This window comes from Siphateles boraxobius, unplaced genomic scaffold (assembly GCF_051911475.1).
Source record: "Siphateles boraxobius isolate OS27281-9 unplaced genomic scaffold, OSU_SipBor_1 12, whole genome shotgun sequence".
Taxonomy (NCBI): domain Eukaryota; kingdom Metazoa; phylum Chordata; class Actinopteri; order Cypriniformes; family Leuciscidae; genus Siphateles; species Siphateles boraxobius.
Genome location: NW_027508722.1, coordinates 8242358 through 8265492, shown reverse-complemented (window position 1 = coordinate 8265492; position 23135 = coordinate 8242358).

Here is a 23135-nt window from a genome sequence, read left to right as displayed (position 1 = left end):
TCTCTTTCCATTAGAGACATTTGAATGTGAGATTTTGGAAACGAGATCCCAATTTTGCAGACCCGTCAGGTCGGAAAATAAAGCGGGTGAACACAGAGTGTATTTTAAGCGGTTGCTGAATAGAACCTTGAGGACGCAGACCTCCTTAAACCTTAGGTGTGTATGTTTGTGTCCCGAATAAATACTAATAAAAAAAAAGGAATAAGGTTCTGTAAACGAATGAGGCATGATTGCTGTCTTATGTCATATTCTTTGCAAACAGCGACAACTTCTTTGCAAATCAGACACACCGGCTTTGCGTTTTTGAAATCCAGTAAAATGAACGCAAAAGTCTCTTTCCATTCCTCTCTAAAGACTCTATTTTCGTCGTCAACTTTCCTCTTAAGACCTTTGCACAAAGACATTTTATCCCAGCTACCTCTTAGCTGACTTCACTCTGCACGCTAATTACTTGTATGCCTACGTAACAACACATATTGAACATTGTATCATGTGATGAGGTGGGTGACATGGAATTAAAGGCCCCGTGTTGAAAAGAAGCCGATCACTGCCAAAACATTGTAAGCTACAAATTTATTATTCACAACATTGAAATGGGAGGTGAGACAGAGTTCGTTAAGAGTATTTAATTTGTGTCCATAGGCCTACTCCGTGTATAGCTGGCCCACCACCCACTGGCTAAAAAAAATATTGGCCCGCCCCCAAAGTTACTTGCCGACCCTTGCTATAGACCTTCAATCAGTTAATCATATTAATATCAGGTTCAAAGTAGTAGTAACCTCAAGTGTAGTTCCAAAGTGGTATTTGTAGTAGAAAATACCAGATAAATACCAGATATAGATACCATATATATACCAGAGACGGATATAATGCAAAGGATGGCGTCTACGCTAATATTAGTCTCTCTGTATATCCCGAGGTTTACCGCAAACCGCCGGATCCAGGCCATATCCAGATCTGACCATCGCATGGACACGACGACAACGCATCCCTGAGGTGCCAGTCTCATCAGCCCTGTGAAGTGTAGTAGTGTGTGTGTCCTCATGGACACCTCAACAAACTCGTCTCCATACCGGCGTGATGACTCCGACCCCAACCAGATGGAACTGGATAAATATTGTGAAATTCTGATCCAATCTGACTTCTGACCTATAATTCTGTCTAAATCATAATCATGCACTGTTCATTCGTTGGCCGGAGGTGAACTGGTCCCGCTGACTGAGCCTGGGTTCTCCCAAGGTTTTTTTCTCCATTCTGTCACTGATGGAGTTTTGGTTCCTCACCACTGTCACCTTTTTCACCTTTCTTCGCCTTTGTCGCCATTGGCTTTTGGCTTGCTTAGTTGGGGACATTTAATTTTATATTTAAATCTTATTACAAAATTATTTTCCTGTTATCTCTGTAAAGCTGCTTTGAAACAATCTGTATTGTAAAAAGCGCTAAGGTGACTTGACTTAACTTGATAGAGGTTTGTTTTCTACTAAAGATGTGAGTAGAAGCATGAACTCATGTAGCATATTAACAAATATTGCTGAGGTGAGGTTTATTGTAAATCTACTACATTGTAGTGTAGATTTGTGGATGGCAGAAAGAAGGATTGTGAAATTAAATCATAGCCAGGTTTGTACAGTATCTCCAGTCACACAGAAATGGAGATGCTCCTTCTCATGCGTGTTTATGGATTCACTGACTCTGACGACCTCAGCTTTATATATTTATTTATTGCTTTTCTTTATAAAATTGTTATGATGAAGTCGGAGTTAAATCGCTTGAAAACAAGCAGTAATAAATTATTAAATCTACGGTATCCAATATTTATTTTTCATGACATGTTATGAACTGTTTGCAACGATTCTCTTGAACTCTCATTTATTCCCATGTTTTGATCTCCGGACACCATCACTATTCTTTCAGTTGATAATTTGTGCAAATGTCTTGCATAGAGACTCACTCAATAGGAGCTGCAGGCTGATGGCCTGTGAGTGTTTCTACTCCACCAGCTTCAAATGGAAAACAAGCTATTAAGCCAGAGAACATTTCCATTTAACCAAAGAGATCTTCAGTAACCTTGGACAGGACTCATCTGAAGATCAGTGAGACAACATACACAAACACTCTTTTAAAGGCTCTAAACACAGTTATCTGCTCGTATAGTGCCCCATTCTTTCTCTGTTGTTCTGCCGTTCCCCTGGTCACAATAAATATATGCACCCTATATGAAGAGTTCGGCTGAGTGAGTGCATCAGCGGTATTGTAAAGGCTTTACAGGAACCTTGATCCAATTGTTGGCATATTGCCTCATCTCTATAAAACCAGCAGTTGATGAGGTATTGTAAAGGGTAATTCAGGGAAAGGCTGGACATCCAATATTGATCAGAACATCAGAGTGTGTCTGTGTGTGTATTTACACACACACACACACACACACACACACACACACACACACACACACACACACACACACACACACACACACACACACACACACACACACACACACACACACACACACACACACACACACACACACACACACACACACACACACACACACACACACACATGCCTGAATAATTTTAGTTATTTTATTTCAACAGTTATTTAGTATCCTATTATTTTGACAGGATTTAAAAAGGATATTTTACATTTTCAACACGTAAATGGGAAAAACTGGTCTTTCAGTCAAAAAATACCTTCCCTTGGATTCACTTCATAATGAAAAGCTATTTATAAGGAAATATTAATCCCTGCCAGGTGAGAAGGAGCAAAAGCTATTATTTTTTAATTACCGTGAGTCTCTTTCATGGACTCGCGGTGGGAGTTTAATGAGACTTGAGGGGCGAGAGGATCGGAGTGAAGCTCAAGGTGTTGAAAGCGGATCACAGGGTGTTCTTTTCTTCAGATCCTTCTAGCCCTACTTCACTTGCACAATGGACTTTGACGGGAGGAAAGAACAGAAATAATTTTTGCCCAACAAAGACACAGAAAAAGAGAGCGAGAGAGAGACTTGTGCGGTGAAAGTCGCCACCACCTTGAGAAGTCAGGGGGTCGTCATAGAGCCCAGAGCAAGACACAATACTCATGCTAATATCTGAACAAAAAGCAGTCGTCCAATTAAAAGTCAGCGAGTCGAGGGACACGAACAGCAGCAATCCAATTTCAAGCAGGTCTCTTCTCCTACTGTTCCCCCATAAAGTCCATAAATCCAGCAGGACCTGCAGTGGATCCACTCATGCTTCAGAAAGAAGAAAAGGTCAGCAGGACTTGACATTAGGATGGTTTGCTTTATAGAGCTGCTTCACCTCAGTACACACCTTCTGCCCGAGGCCAGTGAGGCGAGACATGCTTAAAACACACTACACCTTATTTAAGTTGGTGGTAAAAAAAAAAAAACCTTGTAAAGTGTCTCGAAGTTTGAAAGCTGAATGGAATTAGAGCACAGAAGTAGGACAGGCATTCACATATACACAACAAAAAAAGATGTTACTTCAAGTTGTCTATTATTAGATGAAAGAAAGCCACAAGCTCCATAGACTGTGATTCATTGCCTCAACTTGTGCCATATTAGCTGTTGTCATGTGTGGCTGTATAAGTTAGCACACAAAGACGAAAAGCTCAATCATTAGATTTTTTTTATTAATCAATCAAAGTTTTTAATCCAATTATCCACAGAATACATCACAACATCCACATTACCAAGATGAGACCGGACAAATAACTGAACAAAACGGGGAGTATAATACACAGACTAAATGAGTTAATTGAATAACAGGTGAATAGAATCATTATTCAAGGGAACAAACTCAAATGGTTACAGAAATGGACCATGGTAAACATATTTAGACAGTTTGTGAACCCTGTTTTGTTTTCAGACAGTTTAATATAACTTTCAAAATGTTTTAATTACAAACGTTACTGACACTCATCAACAGCAGCTGCCACAGTTGCTAGGTGATAATAACAGTCCTCCATAGGTTAGACGGTCACATTCAACAACGCTCAGTCCAACCTTGCTCATTTGTATATTCATAGAACCACATATACTAAATGAAGCAAGGGTGCAGAGTTACATTCAAGCTATTTTAAAGCATGAAGAAATGTTTTTTAAGGATTTTTTTTTACATTTTTAATTTTGGTGATCAAAGTTGAGTTTTAATGGATAATTATTGATAACAGGGAGACTTTAACAATACTGTAATTTTAACAATACATTCACATTTTGACACTGATGTCATGTATTGCATGCATTTTGGAACATTATGGATTATTCAAATATCACAGCAAACCAATAAAGTGCCATTTTCTTTAAAAGTAAATATGCATTGGCACAACACTGACTAAACCTCATGTATATTGATATATTTAAAAAATAACTTTTTGTGCAAACATTTTACCATGTCTTCAATTCAGATCTAGATATAACTGAAGGATTCTCTTATACTGAATGATCACAAGACAAAAAAAGTATTTTCAGTCTAGGTCAACTTAGGTTCACCTCATTGCTACTTTTAATTTCAGTCGAGCTGAATTTTGTTTTGTTTTGTTGCAGTTGATTGTTAATTTTTCATTCTCTTTTATGGACTTTTTAGATTTTTAGTATAACCTTGTTTTCATGTGTTCTGTTCCTGTTTCCCATGCTCCCACTCATTATTTCATAGTTAATGATTATGTTCATTACCTATTTTTAGTTAATGAACTAGACTCATTATCTTAGTCTAGTTCAGTCCTTTGTCTAAAACCAAAGCTGTTGCATGGCTTAACTCCTGCCTTGGATTGACTTTATCTTGTTTATAAATAAAAGTATAGCTGCAAGTAGATCCACCTTTCCGCATCCTTAGTTAATTTAAACAAATACTTTTTTGCTCAATCAACTTAATAATTGTAAGTTCCTCTGTTAGATAATATCTAGCAATATCATGTAATAATCATGCTATAGACAGTTATGTTTAATTTTTAAAACATATGGGATAAGAGAGCAAGAGAAGCCTGATCTCACCACTATTGCTACTGTAATCAATATGAAGCTATATATACTATAACTGTCATATAGCATCACAGCCTGAGCACACGCACCACTCTTCTGATATTTAGTTCTTCATCTAATGATATACTAACATATATAATTATATGAGTCCAGATACTTTTTCATACTTACTGTATTATGCCATATTACTGTTTTGATCATAGAATGCTGTTATCTATTTTCCCCTCTGTGACATGATGCCTGCTGATAATTGATGAAGTGGTTGGATGTGCACTAGGGTTGTAACGGTATACCGGTATGGCGGTTTATCGCGATATTGACTTGTACGATTATCATATCGTGAACATTTGCTTATCCACGGTTTTGGAAAAAAAATTAAAGCAGATCTCAAATGCGCATATGCAACTTATTTCCACTTGACTACTCCACCTATACATGTGCACTGGAGAAAATGTCTGAGACTGAGGCTGCGAATTCTTCGAAAAAAAAAGTTAAAATCTGCAGTGTGGGAATACTTTGGGTATCCGAAAAACGAACGTGGGTTTTTCCTTGAAGATTGATATCCAGTTGTGTCCAGAAATATGGACGAAGAGTGGCTGCAAAATGAGGAAATATGTCAAATATGTTCTCCCATATTCGCGAACACCTTCCCTCCCTGCAGATAAAGTTCCATTTATAACTTAAGTCCATATTATTTACGTGTTGCTGAGGGAATTTACAATATAACGCAGATGTCACGTAAAATGCGCGATTTGATAGATGGATGAATAAATCTAAAATATAGCTGTGCAATAAATAAAATCGCTATATGAGTGTGTCTATTAAACAGCGCAAAAAACTGTAAATCTATATTCTGCTTGTTCAGCGTGTCTGTGTGAATGAGCAGCACCGTTTCACCTAGTATATACTCAAGTATGTGGGACGCTCATGGTGTTTAAAGGGTCTGCCGTCTCACTCACTATATAAGGACGTGAACACATGAACATATCCAGAGCTGCTCTGAGAGAACTAAATCAGCATTTCATAATTTTGTTGAAAATAATCATTGTCAAATACACTCTGACTGAAACTCATAGGAGTTTAGTACAACCTGTCAAAATAAAAATTATCTTAAATAATAATTAATAAATTAAGAATTTTATTAATTCAATTGATCAAACATGTTTGTTCAAATGGGAGATCTGCAGCTTTATTTTTTCTTTCTTATTTTTTCAAAAGGTAGATTAAAAAAGTTTGTTTTAATAAACCATATGTTCAACCAAAAAACCCTATCAGTTTTCATTAATTTAAGGTTCATTGCAGCTGATAATAATAATCATTGTTTAATACCGTAAACCGTGAAACCGTGATATTTTCTGAGACTATTATCATACCGTGAAAATCTCATACCGTTACAACCCTAATGTGCACCCAGCTGACAAAAAAATGTTCTAAGAACGTTTTGCTAATATTTTTATAAAATAATTATTTCTGAATGTTCTATGAATGTTTTAAAAACGTTTTTTTCTTCTTGGTTATGCAAACATTTGTTGTTATCATTTTGCAAGCATTATAGGAACGTTATTTTTGAATGTTCTCTGAACATTCTGAAACTAATTTAAAAAAAAAAAAATATTAGACAAAAGTCCAACTAAAATGTTTCAGATATAAATCATCCCATTAACGATGTAAAATCCCTTCTTTCTTTTTTTACTAAGTTTTAAAGAAAATTATTCTTTAATAACCAGATAACTTTGAACAAATGTTTTTATTAACATATGATCATTCAGTATAAGAGAATCCTTCAGTTATATCTTGATGTGAATTGAAGACATGGTAAAGTGTTTACACAAAAAGTTATTTTTTTATATTTAAAAAAAAAACTTTTTGTGTAAACACTTTACCATGTCTTCCATATCAACATGCATGAGAAGAATGTTTGCTTCATTAAAAGAGGCTTGCCAGAACCTTAGCCAAAGTTCAGGAAACGTCCCCTGTTATCTGGGAATGAGTGTGTGGCTGTTAGCAGGACGTGATCTCTGTGAGAAGATAATAAATAGCAGAGTCAGGCTGGTGACTGTGATGGTTGGCTAATGCCTCCACATTCCCCATCATCTCCAATAATGAATCCATCTGCTTGCTGTGGTGAGCTGTCTCTCTCCATTTCACCTCCTGCTAATTCACACTTCTTGCCACCTCACATGCAACTGCACATATCTCCCTCCATGACATTCCTCTTCCACATCTCCGCTGCGTGGAGAGGTCACTAGGGAGCCTGCTTACCAACAGGCTCAGATTGAGCTCACTGGAGACGTGTGTCTGCCCATGATCAGATCCTTCCCTTCCAATTACATTCAGGCCTGCAGACGAATGGGCCCGGACACTCTGCAGGGACATCTTGAGATGCTGCATATCATACAATTCCATCATCTTTATCTTTACCTTGCTGATACTGAAACCCCAGAATTGTGTGCTGATAGACCAACTGGGTGGAAATGTTTGCATGTGGATTGACGGATGGATGGAAACATACAGCACCACAGCAAGTTCCTGTAAGACCAGAGCAGCAAATCTTCGACAACAGAGAAAGCTTGATTTGAAAGGAAATGATGTCTTTAGATTCCGTTAGCTGATTAATTGAAAACATACAGTGAATAAAAAAAAACACATCAGTGCCCTGAAGCACCTCTGAGGACTCGTGTGATGAGCATGAGATGAGCTGACTGACAGCAGGTAATCACAATTTTCAACAACAATAGACGCGTTTCCACTGCCGGGCCAGGGCCGAGCCGTGCTAGTGTGTGCCAGGGCCAGTCGCGTTTCCACTGTCACTTCCGGGGCTTGATCGGGGCTTACTCAGGGCCAACGGCCAGGATTTATGGCCCGTCGAATACCTTGGGCCAAAGCGGGCCAGCTCGGACTAGAGGCGTGGGCAAGTTAAAAGGCAGAGTTTATCGGTGTTAGGGAAAGTTATGGTCTGCGGTAAAGCCGGCAAGATGCACATTTCACTTTTTTATATCGCGCAAAATAATCGCTGCTCGAAATGGAGAATTACCTGTACTGGTCTGTCGAAGATACCAAAGCTCTTCTGAGCATTTGGGCAGAAGAAAGGGTACAACGTCAATTTGACGGCGTGTGAAGAAACGAGGACGTTATTAATTAAGGATTAATCGTTGCTGAATTTTCTAAGCTAAGCAGCGAGCACCGCTTCAAGTTCGGGAAAAAATTAAAAAGTTGCGGGCGCAGTATTGTACAAGGCGATTAAAACGCACAATGGACAAAGCGGAGCTCAGAGAAGAAACTTTCCATGGTGCGACTTGATGGACGGTGTGCTGGGTCACCGTCCCTCTGCTAGTGGTGACTCACGTCACCTTTATTTATATAGCGCTTTTTACAATACAGATTGTATCAAAGCAGCTTCACAGTGATAACATGAAAATAATATAACAGAGTTTGTTTCTAAAAGAAAATTGCGTCAACGTCCACCTTAAGTAAGGCAGATCAATAATATTATTGAATATTAAATGTCCCCAACTAAGCAAGCCAAAAGACAAGGCAACAGTGGCAAGAAACCAAAACTCCATCAGGTGACAGAATGGAGAAAAAAACCTTGGGAGAAACCAGACTCAGTCGGAGGGCCAGTTCTCCTCTGGCCAACGAAGGAACAGTGCATGATTTATGATTCGGGCAGCATTACAGGTCAGATTGGATCGGAACATTTAGAATATTTATCCATTTCCATCTTTTGGAAGTCCAATTAATCACGCCGGTGTTGAGACGAGTTGTTGAGGATCAGTGCCGTCCACCATAGAGGGTCCATATCGCCGGTGTTGAGTCGTCTCTTCACAGGCTTTGTGATTGGGGTATCTGAAGTCTCCGTGAAAGGCTGGATACAAACTGGAGCTGACGAACGCCGTTTTTCTCGGGACTCGCGTCCCGAGATAACAGCAGAAAAGCAAAAAGGGAAAATAATTAGCGTAGCTGCTGTTCATAATGATTTCCATAACACGGGCGTAAATGATAAAAAACATGAAGACAGTGATTCTTGCGTCCCAGAGTCACCCCCCTCCGTCCCCCACTCAACTCAGCCCTGCTTACTGACCTCTACATCCCTCCTGCTGCTGAGACCCAACCACAATCTCACAATCTCTCCGCAGCCCAACCATACGCGCCGACCCGTTTGACTAAGGCTGTCGAGCCCCACTGTCGTCGTTAAAGCAGGTTCAGTGGCAACGGTTCCGTATGGCATACCACCTACCGCAAAACACAATATCTACCCAACCACCCGTCATTCACGCAATATACACAGGAACGTAATGACTGTAAATACTATGCAACCTATACAAATATCCTACAGACTCTTCAAGTTTTATAATATTAAATGCATTTGATCTGATTCAGCAGTGGTATAAAAGGTAAGCATTATGCAAATGCTTGGCTAAAGAGATCCGTCTTTAATCTAGTTTTAAACTGGGACAGCGAGTCAGAGCCTCGAACAATATCAGGAAGGCTATTCCAAAGTTTTGGAGCTAAATGTGAGAACGCCCTTCCTGCTTTAGTGGACTTAGATATCCTAGGAATGACCAGAAGCCTCGAATTTAGTGATCTTAAAGAACGCGATGGATTGTAGGGCGATAGAAGGTCCATTAAATACACAGGAGCTAAACCATTTAGGGCTTTATAGGTCAGTAATAGTACTTTGTAATTGATACGGAACTTGATAGGTAACCAGTGTAGAGATGATAAAATTGGTGTTATATGATCATATTTTCTTGAGCTAGTAAGAACTCTAGCAGCTGCATTTTGCACTAACTGTAGCTTGTTTATTGAGGATGCAGGACAGCCAGCTAATATAGCATTACAATATTCTAGTCTCGATGTCATGAATGCATGAACTAACTTTTCTGCATCAGAAACAGATAGCATGTTATGTAGCTTTGTAATGTTTCTAAGGTGGAAAAAGGCTGTTCTTGTAACATATGAAATATGATTTTCGAAAGACAAGTTGCGGTCTAGTATAACAACCAGGTCTTTTACTGTAGTGGATAAAGTAACAGGACATCCTTCTATATTAAAGTTGTATTGTAAGTGAGTTTGTGGGTAGTTTTTTGGACCAATAAGTAATACCTCCGTTTTATCTGAATTTAGTAGCAGGACATTACGCGTTTTATATCTTAGCATTTTATATCTTTGAGACACTCTGTCAAATTTGATAAGTTAGTGTTTTCATCTGGCCGTGATGAAATATATAATTGAGTGTCATCAGCATAACAGTGGAAATTAATTCTATGTTTTCTTATAATATTACCAAGTGGGAGCATATATATTGAGAATAGCAGAGGGCCTAACACCGATCCTTGCGGCACTCCATAGTCTACTGACGTTATCTTTGATTTTTCCCCATTTAAACAGACAAAATGATAACGGTCTGATGAGTACGATCTAAACCAGCTTCATGCCTGTCCCTGAACACCAGTGTAGTTTTGTAGTCGATCCAGGAGTATTTTATGATCGATAGTGTCGAACGCAGCGCTTAGATCGAGTAGAACTAGTATTGAGATACAGCCTTGGTCAGAAGCTAAAAGTAAATCATTTGTAATTTTAACTAGCGCAGTTTCTGTGCTATGATGCGGTCTGAATCCTGACTGGAATTTTTCATATATCTAATTTTCTTGCAAGAAAGAGCACAATTGAGCGGACACAATTTTTTCTAGTATTTTAGACATAAATGGAAGATTTGAAATGGGTCTGTAATTTGCTAAGTTATTTGGGTCTAATTGCGGTTTCTTAATGAGAGGTTGTATTACTGCCAGCTTGAATATTCTTGGAACATGACCTAAAAATAAAGACGAGTTAATAATATTGAGAAGAGGCTCTTCCACTACAGGTAACACTTCTTTCAGTAGTTTAGTGGGTATTGGATCTAATAAACATGTTGTTGGTTTCGATGCAATGATAAGTTTATTTAGCTCTTCCTGTCCTACAGTCGTAAAGCGGTGTAATTGTTCCAGAGGGGCGATAATTGTGGCTGAATCATAAGACACCATAAAAGAGTGTACATTTACAATTGTATTGCGGATGCTTTCTATTTTCTCATTAAAGTAGTTCATAAAATCATTACTACTATACTGTAACGGAATATTTTGCTCTGGTGATGTCTGTATATTTGTTACACTTGCCACGGTGTTAAATAAAAACCTTGGATTATTTTGGTTATTTTCTATTAGTTTGTGGAGATGCTCAGCCCTGGCTGCTTTTAGAGCCTTTTTATAACGTGACATACTGTCTTTCCACGCGATTCTAAAGACCTCTAAATTAGTTTGTTTCCATTTACGCTCCAAGTCACGAGTTTCTCTCTTGATAACATGCGTAGCACTGTTGTACCAAGGTGCTTTAGTTTTCTCTCTAACCTTTTTTGATCTAATTGGTGCAACAATATCTAATGTACTAGAGAAAATGGTGCTCAAACTGCTAGTCATTTCCTCTAGTTCATCTGTTTGTTTGGGTTCACTGAGCAGCTGAGATAGATCAGGTAAGCTATTTGAGAATCTATCTATAGTGGTAGGAACGATTGTTCTGCCTGGTCTATAACGTGGCGCAACATGACAAATTTCAGCAGTACGTATTATACAAGTTACCATGTGATGATCAGTGAGATCGTCACTTTGCGGTATAATATCTATATCAGTTGGATTGGTTCCATATGATATAATTAAGTCTAGTGTATGATTTAGACGATGAGTGGGACCACTGACGTTTTGCTTGGCCCCAAAAGAGTTTAATAAATCTGTAAACGCAGTCCCTAACGCATCATTTGTGTTATCTACGTTTATGTTAAAATCTCCAACAATTATTGCTTTATCGGTATTGACCAATGGATCTGAGAGAAACTCTGCAAACTCTTTTAGGAAATCAGCATAGGGCCCTGGAGGTCTATATACAGTAGCCAAGGCTAGAGATAATAGGGATTTCTTTCTTACATGTAAGAACGTAATATTTAGTACAAGTACTTCAAACGAATTAAACCTGTGACCTGTTTCCTGAGTAACCTTAAGAATATCTCTATAGATTGTTGCAAAACCGCCGCCACGACCGATCAGACGGGGCTCATGCTTATAACAGTATCCTGGTGGACTAGACTCATTTAGACCGAAATACTCATTTGGTTTAAGCCAGGTTTCAGTAAGGCAAAGTACATCGAAGCTATTATCTGTGACCATTTCATTTACAATAACCGCCTTAGGTGTGAGCGATCTAATGTTTAGAAGACCTAGTTTTAGAAATTGTTTTTGTTCACTGATATTTAGATTTTCAGGTTTAATTACAATAAGATTTTTCCTAGATCCTACAGTAGATTTATTATATGGCCTCACTAAACGAGGAATAGACACAGTTTCTATATAATGTTCTACACTACTTATTTCAATTAATTTGGCACAGCAAAGACTGTGATTTGGACTTTGATTTTCTAGTCATATGGTGTGTAACGTCTTGGAGATGTTGTCCGACAGAACAGCCGCTCCGATTCTGCTGGGGTGCAGGCCATCAGCACGGTAGAGCCTAGGTCGCTCCCAGAACAGATTCCAATTATTTACAAAGAGCAGTTTCTGTACATTACACCATGACATTAACCATTCATTTAGTGCAAATAATCTACTGAACCTTTCCTGTCCTTGTCGGTACGTGGGAAGCGGTCCAGACACGATGATCGTTGCCTCAGGCGCTGTGCTGCGTACCGTCTCGATCAGGCTCTTGTAGTCCTTCTTCAGAACCTCCGTCTGCCGCAGCCTGATGTCATTCACTCCCGTGTGCAGCACAACAGCTCCGACGCGCTCGTCACCGTTCAGGATCTCGGGAACCTGTGCGGCGACATCAAGAACATGAGCACCAGGAAAGCAGTGAGTGCGCACCGTACCCTTACCTGAGGTAGTGCGGACATGACGGACCATGGAACTGCCGATGATCACGGCGTCGTCGCGTTCCGACTCGCGAAGGGGGGAGAAGCGGTTCCGGGTGGAGATCTCGAAGACCGGGAGGGGCGGTGAGGTTCTTGCTCTGGTCCTGGCTCGTGTCTTTCGCTGTGGGATCACCCAGGGTCCATGGTGTTGTGTCGGTGCCGGAGTGAATGATGCCAGAGATGATCGCGTCCTCCTGGGCAGAGAAACGCACGGAGTAGACGAAGTCGGAGTCAAAAAGTTACTAACGACTGACTTATGAGCATCGGCGCGTGACGTTTCAAGCGCTGATCGCCGATCCCGCAGCTCGGCTTGTTTCTCCAGCAGACCACGGATCTGTTTCTCCACCGATTCCAGCTCCAATCGTACCGAAATCAGCTCGAATGTGTCCTCACCTGCACTCAGAGGTAACGTTAGACACACATCCGATATGTTCGCCATTATAAGGGGACCCGGTTGGTAAAGTTCCGCGGGACCCGTGGAGATCGCTGTAGAGGAGGTGATAGAGAGATGTATCACGTTCCGTCTGCCCAGTCAGAAACTGTTCACGTCCCGTCTGCCCAGTCAGAGACTGTTCACGTCCCGTCTGCCCAGTCAGAAACTGTTCACGTTCCGTCTGCCCAGTCAGAGACTGTTCACGTTCCGTCTGCCCAGTCAGAGATTGGTCACGTCACGTCTGTCAAGTCAGAGACTGTTCACGTCGCGTCTGCCCAGCGAGAGACTATTCACGTCACGTCTGCCCAGCGAGAGACTGTTCACGTTCCGTCCGGCTTCCTGGACCTGGATTATCTGGAGCATCTGGCTCGGATCCTGGACATGCCCGTGTCTGCTGTTCCAGAGCCGGAACCAGTGTCTGCTGTTCCAGAGCCGGAGCCGGAGGCAGAGCCAATGGCCGTTCCAGAGCCGGAGGCAGAGCCAGTGCCCGTTCCAGAGCCGGAGGCAGAGCCATTGCCGGTTCCATAGCCGGAGGCACAGCCATTGCCGGTTCCAGAGCCGGAGGCAGAGCCATTGCCGGTTCCAGAGCCGGAGGCAGAGCCATTGCCGGTTCCAGAGCCGGAGGCAGAGCCAGTGCCGTCTGCCTTCTTGGATCTGGACTATCTGGAGCGTCTGGTTCGGATCCTGGACATGCCCATGTCTGCTGTTCCAGAGCCGGAGCTAGTGTCTGCTGTTCCAGAGCCGGAGGCAGAGCCATTGCCCGTTCCAGAGCCGGAGGCAGAGCCATTGCCCGTTCCAGAGCCGGAGGCAGAGCCAATGCCTGTTCCAGAGCCGGAGGCAGAGCCTATGCCTGTTCCAGAGCCGGAGGCAGAGCCTATGCCTGTTCCAGAGCCGGAGGCAGAGCCTATGCCTGTTCCAGAGCCGGAGGCAGAGCCTATGCCTATTCCAGAGCCGGAGGCTGAGCCAATGCCTGTTCCAGAGCCGGAGGAAGAGCCAAAGCCTGTTCCAGAGCCAGTGCCTGTTCCAGTGCCAGAGCCAGTGTTTGTTTCTGTGTTTGTGTCTGTTTTTGTGACTGTTACAGTTCTTGTGTCTGTTCCAGAGCCGGTGTCTGCTGTTCCTGAGCCGATGTCTGCTGTTCCTGAGCCGGTGTCTGCTGCTCCGCCCTGGCCGCCCAATGGACTGTCTGCTCCGCCCTGGCCGCCCGATGGACTGTCTGCTCCGCCTTGGCCGCCCGATGGACTGTCTGCTCCGCCCTGGCCGCCCGATGGACTGTCTGCTCCGCCCTGGCCTCCCGATGGACTGTCTGCTCCGCCCTGGCCGCCCGATGGACTGTCTGCTCCGCCCTGTCCGCCCGATGGACTGTCTGCTCCGCCCTGGACGGTCTGGCTGCCCGATGGACTGTCTGCTCCGCCCTGGCCGCCCGATGGACTGTCTGCTCCGCCCTGGCCGCCCGATGGACTTTCTGCTCCGCCCTGGCCGCCCGATGGACTGTCTGCTCCGCCCTGGCCGCCGGTTAAATCCTCACCACTTGTTCCTGTCTCCCTTCATGGACCTGGCCCACCTTCCCTCCCCCTGATCCTCCACCGTTCCACCTTCCTCCTGAACCTCTTGTATTGTGTTGTGTTTTTTGTTGTTTTCGTGGAGCGTCTGGTAGCCGCTCCGTAGAGGGGGGGTTATGTCACAGTGTTGGGTTTGTGTTCCCCTGATGTCCACTAGAGGTCCTCCTTTCCCACAGGTGTCCTTCACTTATTAACTACATTTCCCACGATCCTTTGTCTCATCATTGCACTCAGCTGTTCCTTATCACTGATCATTGCACCCAGCCAATTCCCCATTATCATTGTCGATTCCCTGTGTATATAACCCTGTCTGTTTCAGTATGTGTCATGGAGTCCTTGTTGTTTATCATGCCACTTCTGATACCCGATGTTGCCTGTGTGTTCTTGTATTTGGATTGCCTTATGGATTACGACCTATTGCCTGGACTGGATGTATGATTACGGAGTTGCCCAATAAATATACAGCTATTGGATCTACCTGTTTCATTTGTGTGTGGATCGTGACTACTATTCTTAATGTTGTTAAAGGCTACTTGTGTGCAATTTGTGTTTCACTACACTGAAAAGAAATAGTGTAGAAACAATTTTCTCTCAGAATCTAGAGATGAGTGTCATGGTCCAACTTCATATGAACTACTATGTCTTTAACTACTATGTACTAATATTTAAATGAATCATTTGATACAGTGCACTTATTGTGTTTAAACTGTAGATGCTTTTACAAATTAAATTAAATGTAACATTGTAATACAGAAATTGAATGTTCTTGTAAAAGGCACTCCAATAATCTTTTATTTACAACATCGTAAAATATATATTTTTTGCAGTGTAGTGGCACAGCATGGCAAAATAATGATTTTTTCTGAACCTCTGCCATTGCTTGGACATACAGGTAGTCTCAGTGTCTCAGTTCCAATGATGAAAAATCTTAACAAACATAAATTCTTGCTGTCCCGGCTATATTAAACCTGCTACAGGGGGAATTAGTTTTACAACCTACCCTACTGGATATTGTGTTCAGGGTTGGATCGTGAATGTGTGAATAAACAAATGGCAAAAAAAAAAAAAAAAATCCAGCAAATATTGAGTTATTTACACAATATATTTGACCATACACACAAAATAAACAAACTCTCATCACATAACATGATCACAAAGAAAATAGTCAATATCCAAAACAATGGAGTGTTCCAAAATTACGAGTATGAAATGTCCAACAAGATGCTGATGAATGATTTCATTTGGTAAAGAGAGCAGTCAATAGAATGAGCAGTCTTATCTGTTGACGGTAGGATATGAAATTATGAAATGTATTAGATGTCCTTGTTGAAGTAGGCCTTGAGTCCTTTGAATAAAGTCCTTAGGCATTTCTGCACCCAAGCAAGCTCCGATATTCAGCACTCTTCAAGGCAGTGTAAGTTTGCCAGTGAAACATAAAATCCTGGTTAAGCAAAAAAGCAAATGTTTCTCAAGGCAGGATCATTTAGAGAACAGAAGATGTGGTAACTCAAACTGAACCTAAACTGAACAGTGTTTTGGTAGCGACTCCTGGTGTCACATGATTGTTGTGAGTTGGGTACAAGCTTACACAGCTCTGCTACAGCAGCTGAGATGAAATGAAAGCTTGGCCGCTCTGAAAAGCTATCTGATGTGAGTGACAGGACATGTTTTTCAGATGGTACTGAATGATAAACGAGCATCACGTTCAGAAGAGCATAAGCCGAGTTTAGAGATTCACTGCCGAAACTGACGCTAATTTCAGACTCTTCAAGGCTGAAGGACACGAGTTGTTACAGAACATTTGAGCACGGCTGATGCAAACAAGAAAATCTGATTAATCATCATGCTGCTGTCTATCACGTCTTTCCTGCCATCTTTCGCAACAGCATAACAATCTTTCTGCAGTTTCCCAATGTGTTAAAACATAAAGAAAACAGCACAAACTCTGAGGGTTATGAAACCAAAGGCTTTATTTACAAGTCAGATCAAATTCTGAAACCAAAAACATGACATTAAACATTAGAATTACGCTTGTGTTCTTTAAATGTCACACAAACCATTTCAGCCAATGGAGGTGTTTCTTTATTACATAATAAAATTCATAATCATTGGAACCATTCATCATGTACATGTAGGGGCATTTTACTGAAAATTTAAAGAATTTATATTAAGCTGAGAAAAGGGATTTAGAGACTGTGGTCACCATACAGCCATACATGTGATATTTGCTACTGGATGGAGATTGTCAAACAGTGTGCATATATTTCATGCAAACACAGATGTTAGCCTGTTTCAGATGACTTGGATACAAGCATAAAGCTATGTTTGTCATTTAGATGCTTAAATATTAAATACTTTCTACCAAACAGAATTGAACAGAAATGAAGTTCTTAAACGTAATTGCAGGAGTAGTGAACGTATCTAATCTTTCAATTAACTGCCAGAGCATATAAGCAGCCGCTCACCTTGCTCTGGCATCAGCTGTTTTGGCATCCCTCCACATCCACCAACATAATTTAGGCATCTTGCTACCAGACTCATCTTCCAAGCATTAGTAGTCCCACCGGGGGGTTTATCTAAGCTCAAGTTGACTTTCTCGAGCCTCTCTACTGTGGACAGCAAGCCAAATACATTTAACCTTAATAGCTTAAAGATTATATGGGCAAATGATCTCATGAAAAAGGTTTTCCTGAACATTCCCTTCATCTTCACCTGGTCAGCCAAAGAGATAAGACTCCCACAAACTCCATTGGTTGAGTCAGTGTTGTTGTTATTGTTATGGGCTGGTCAGATTAAAACAATAGGATCACAGTGCTACACTTTTCATAGGAATTGATAATGTCTTATTTATAGCGAGAACGCACTTTCAAAAATTATGGTCTTCAGCCTTAAACTATTCATTTGACATTGAGGAATATATGATATACCATTATAAACAGGAATTAATTCTGTGATTTTAGTGTTCCTAACTGATACTATCATACTCAGTGACTCAAAACATTGAAAACCATTCTGCCTGATATCTAAAGAAATTAGTGTGCTACTCACACTGCCTGACATCAAGTGATTTAGAGTCTGAAATACAACATGAGCTAATGTGATGGGCTAGCTTTAGCTCGTACACACATAATATGATACATGCAACAGAAAGGCTGGTATTAGAATCTCATGGAGTGTGTGATAGAGATAGAGCAGGGTGTAATTATGATGCCCAATACACTCGGTTGTTATCCAGACCAGTTGATTAATCTGTTACACATTACCTGGAAGCAGTTCAAGGGTGAAGAACAGAGATGAGGCTGCTAAACATCTTGCCATGTTTATGATGGTGAATTGATAGAGCTCAGATCCTGAATAATGACATAGTGGTACATTGTACTGGAGACACAAGACAGAGTGCACAAACAAACAACATTGCAGCATTTGCTTTTATGTCTTTATTTATAATAATTTCATGAAATTCTGCATATTTAAAACAAATAAAAGGTACATAACAATATAACTATCACAAAACTTTAAAAGAATATTCAAAAAAATATCAAGGCACTTTAAAAGGCGCTTTAAAAAACAGCATCATGAAATCTCACATTACACGGATGTGGATATATGACCTAGAAAAATGAACCATATTTCCATCTTTTAATGTGTAATTAAAGACATGGAGTATCCAATTTAGCACATCTGAATCTTACATTACTGCTTGTCTGTATGTGAGACAGATCTGAATTATGATCATTCAATATTTTTTTATCTTAGAGAACTGTAAAAAGAAGACATATTTAAACGTGAATAACAACAAATGGTAACACTTTATTTTACAGTGTTCTTGTTACACATGTTACATGTACTTACCATAGTAGTAACAGTAAATTATGTAAGGGATAATGTACATCCAGCCAGTTGTTCTCTCAAAATAAACCCCCGACAGGGTGATCAGGTCTTGAACAAGCTGAAGGGGGTTTATTTTGAGAGCACAACCTGCTGGATATACATTATCCCGCTTATTACACGACTACTTGCCACATAAGTAAATAATTAGACATGAAAAAAAAAATTTGATTGGAAACTAGATGGACATTCAAGAGATACGGTTTACAGTCATACCACTTATTACACAGCATTTTGCCACATAAATAATTATGGAGATAAGAGATATTGATTTCAGATTAAACTGTTTTAAAATCGTACCTGTTTGTATTTTATAATCCAACAGTGTCACAATAGTTAACAATAGTCACAAAATGACAGCAGCTGCGTTTGTATGAAACAAGAGAGAGTGGATGGTCCACGATACTGGATGGCATAATTAAATAACTGTACTATAAAATATTGATTTGATATTGATTTGATAAAATATTGATTTGAGTTACTATTTTATTAGCTCACCAAATGCAAAACTTCCACGAAGAAAAAAACTTGTCCTAGCAGGCGTATAGCACTGCTGATTTCAGTAACCCGGATGAGTCTGCGTTATTTGTTTTGAGCGGTTGTTATCTGGGAATAACTTACCGCTGGATGGCTCTATTGACCAATCAGAATCAAGTATTCCACAAAGCCGTGCAATAAGAATAATTATATGCAACTAACCCTTAACCAAATCATAATCCTACCCTAACTACATGTAGTTAATTAATATTACTCAGGACTTAATTTATAATTACACTGTAACAATGACACCTTAAAATGAAGTGTAACCCAACAAATTTATGATGTTCTAAAATGTTGGTAACCACAATGAGGATTTGAATTAAATTGGCAAAAAAAAAAGAAAAGAAAGAAAGATACAAACCGGGTAAGAGATTTATAAATATGGTAGTAACTAAAACAAAATGTTTTCATTATTTTTTATGTACAGCAAACATATTTTGCTTCTGCATCAGTTATCTGCAATTATCTGTCCTAGGTCAGAAAATAAGGGCATTCGTAACTTTTCTTCAGCTGTAAATTGTTGCTTGTGATAAAACTAAAACATTTTTGAAAAATAGTTATTGCCATGCATAACACTAAAATAAAATACAAAGAGCAATTGGCACCCATATTTTTGGTGTCGTTATCTACCATTACACGTCGTCTCCCTCGTCAAGTGTTTAAATCTTGTTTTCTGTGCGTCTGTAGGTCAAGCCCGTCAGAAACAGCCATCAGTCACTTATATCATATCAGATAGTTGCACAGCACTGTTATCAGCCTTACTACAACAGACAGAGTCGAAAATTAGTAGAGAGTGCGAGAGAGAATAGAAGTGTTGGTGTGTGTGTGTGTGTGTGTGTGTGTGTGTGTGTGTGTGTGTGTGTGTGTGTGTGTGTGTGTGTGAGTGAGTGAGAGAGAGAGAGAGAGAGAGGAGAGAGAGAGAGAGAGAGAGAGAGAGAGAGAGAGAGAGAGAGAGAGAGAGAGAGAGAGAGAGAGAGAGTGTGTGTAAGAGAAAGCAAAGCGAAGGAAAAACACTCACAGGAAAAACAGGAGGCGAAGAGGGAAGAGAGCAGAAGGCGATAGATACATTTTTGCCATAACCTGTGAGCGCTGTCGTGCTGCTCCACTTGTCGTGCCCAGACCGTCTGACTGCTCTGCTCCTCACACAGCTCCACAGAGGCAGACAGTGGGCAGGTAGTCAGCACGGTCACGTCCTAGCCCTGGTAGATGTGTTCCTCAAGTGCCGCCTGGTAAGAGGGGCTCAGAGCAGCAACTAATTCACCATGAAACTATCGCCAGAGCCTCACTGATTGATCACTGCTGAAGAAGAAGAGGAAGAAACAGTTGGAAAGGAGCTGATCCCCAAGAGATATAGCAAGGCGTGCCAGTTTCCCTCCAGCAGCTCAGGAAAAGAGAGCGAGAGAGAGAGAGTCTGCAATCCCTCTGATTCTCCACACGATGGAGAGCAGCTCCGCTGGTTAAGAGCGAGGCAGCTGCGTCTCTCGTTCTCTCACTTGCGGCTTCCAGACAGCACTGGGATCGATTTAGGTCAGCTTGTCTGGGGCAGCGCTCTCCCCTGATTCACCCGTTAAAAGCGAGTCTCCGGGAATCTATTATCCAGTTACAGGATGATCGCATTTGTCCCGGAACAGGCTAGGTCCAGCATGGGAGAGGCCTGTGATCAAAGCCTTAAATTGGAATCAAGTTCTTCACGACAATCCAGTGCCAAGCAGACCAAAGAAGAAGCTTTCATTCCTTCAAGGAAGCGTGTACCTCTGGGATCGGCTGCAAGTATGCAAAACTCTTTGGGGAAATGCTGTACTCCTCATGGAAACCCAGTGTATAGATCCAAGCTTTTTCAAAAATCTGCCTCCAAACTTCACAGACACGGTCACGTTCTCTGAAGAAAGCCTTCCAAGCAAGAAGAGACTTGAAGAAGGAATAGTTTGGGAGAGACAAGACAAGAGAGCTGTCTCACTCCCTCCCTCCTAAAAACAGAAGCGAGTGCAGTGTGTGTGTATTGTTGGAAATGTGTGTGTGCCTTGGCTGCCGCAATGCGTCTGAGGGGAGAGAGGAGGGAAGCTCGAGCAGTCCGACTCTGCCCAGAGACGCCCGTGCAAACTGGAGATACAGCAGCCAAATGATCGGAGGTCAGCTGACGCATCTGCCATCGCTCAGCATCCTACCCAGACCGGGACTGCCAGCATGGAGGTGAGGAGAGAGAGCGGCACAGAAAATTAAAGCACGGGAATCCCTCACCAATGCATTTGACTGCCAGGTCCGGTCCTGATGCTCTAAAATGATGTGGGCTTCTAGGAGAGCGCTCAGATCTTGGGGGCTTAGTCTCTTACTTGAATTTGAGATGCCGCGTAGAGTGTAATATTCATTGGGGAGTCATAATTCTGAATGTAATTATTGGTAAGGGGAGAAGTCATAGTGAAATAACTACACACTGTACAAATATGAAAGGAAATTTGCTCATTTTTTGGGGGTGGATGAAAAGTCAGCTGGGTGAAGCCCTCTAAAATAGAGTCTAGTACTAGTACATAGTACACTATGGACTATGAACAACTGACTGGTCAATGATTCCTCTCACAACATTATCTTTAGCAGTTTTTAGTCTGGTCTATAAAACCCAGAGAGGAACCTTTTTTATTACACAGTGATTTTCTATTGTGAAACCATAAGGCATCTTCTTTCAACACAATGCTCAAAACCCATGAATGAATGTGCACAGCCTAAATCTCAAGATTTTCTTAAACCCACACACTTTTGTAAGGTCAAGACCATTGCTGTAAAGGAGAGCAAGAACACGAGAGCTCATCAGACGTGTTGAATGGGGAAAAAAATTGTGGTCTGGTAATTGCTCTGTGCTCTGAGGTCACTTCAGAGGAGTGCGCCTACACTGGTCAGGTGAAGGTTTTAAAACACCATATGTCTCTGTAATTGACCAAAATACCTGCCTTGTCTGGCCAACACTACCTGCTCAACGCCACTCTTTTCCATCCTGAATAAATGAAAAGGCCTGAATGTTTTTTTTCTAGCATTGCTCTGAAAATTGTAAATAACATTGTAAATTGCTTACATATACAGTTTGTGTAGAAATGAGAAGTGTAAAGTGTATTTTGCCCGAATAAATGTTTTATAGATCATGCTTTTAAGGCAATTTTTGCACTTTTACAAAAAATCCAGCTTGATATTCAGCTACATTTTTATTTCATAACAATACATTGTATGTAAATAAATGGGAATTAACTAGACATGATTATCCAATGTGTTTCTTGTATCAAGTATAAACCCAGACAGCAACATAGTGTAGGCTCACATCTGGTACATGTGGATTCCATGTGGCCCAGATGTGGGTCAGATCTGGGCCGACACTATGCTGCTGTCTGGGAAACCTATTGGTTGTTTATTTTGGTTGCCTCGGTTGTCTTTAAATGTGCTTTATAAATAAAAATTGTATTATATTAGGCATATTATTTAAGACAATATTTTAGCAACAGTTTTCGGGTTTGAGCGGATATTACAGAGGAATGAAAAACAGCTTTAGCACTAACAGAACTATACTAAGAATCAAGTTAGCAATGAATCTCTGGACACTGACAAAACTGGCATTAAGTTTTGGACAAAAATCCCTGTACCTATGGTGGAATGATCTTCCCAGGCCTTTCTGTGTCTCTTAATTTGTGAGCTTCTTTAGATGAAGGCATCTATCGAATTTATAAATGTACTTTCTTACAGAAGTCACAAGCATTAAATGCCCTCATAATTGGTTGTGTTAAAGGCATTCCAACTGTTATTGATCATGATCGA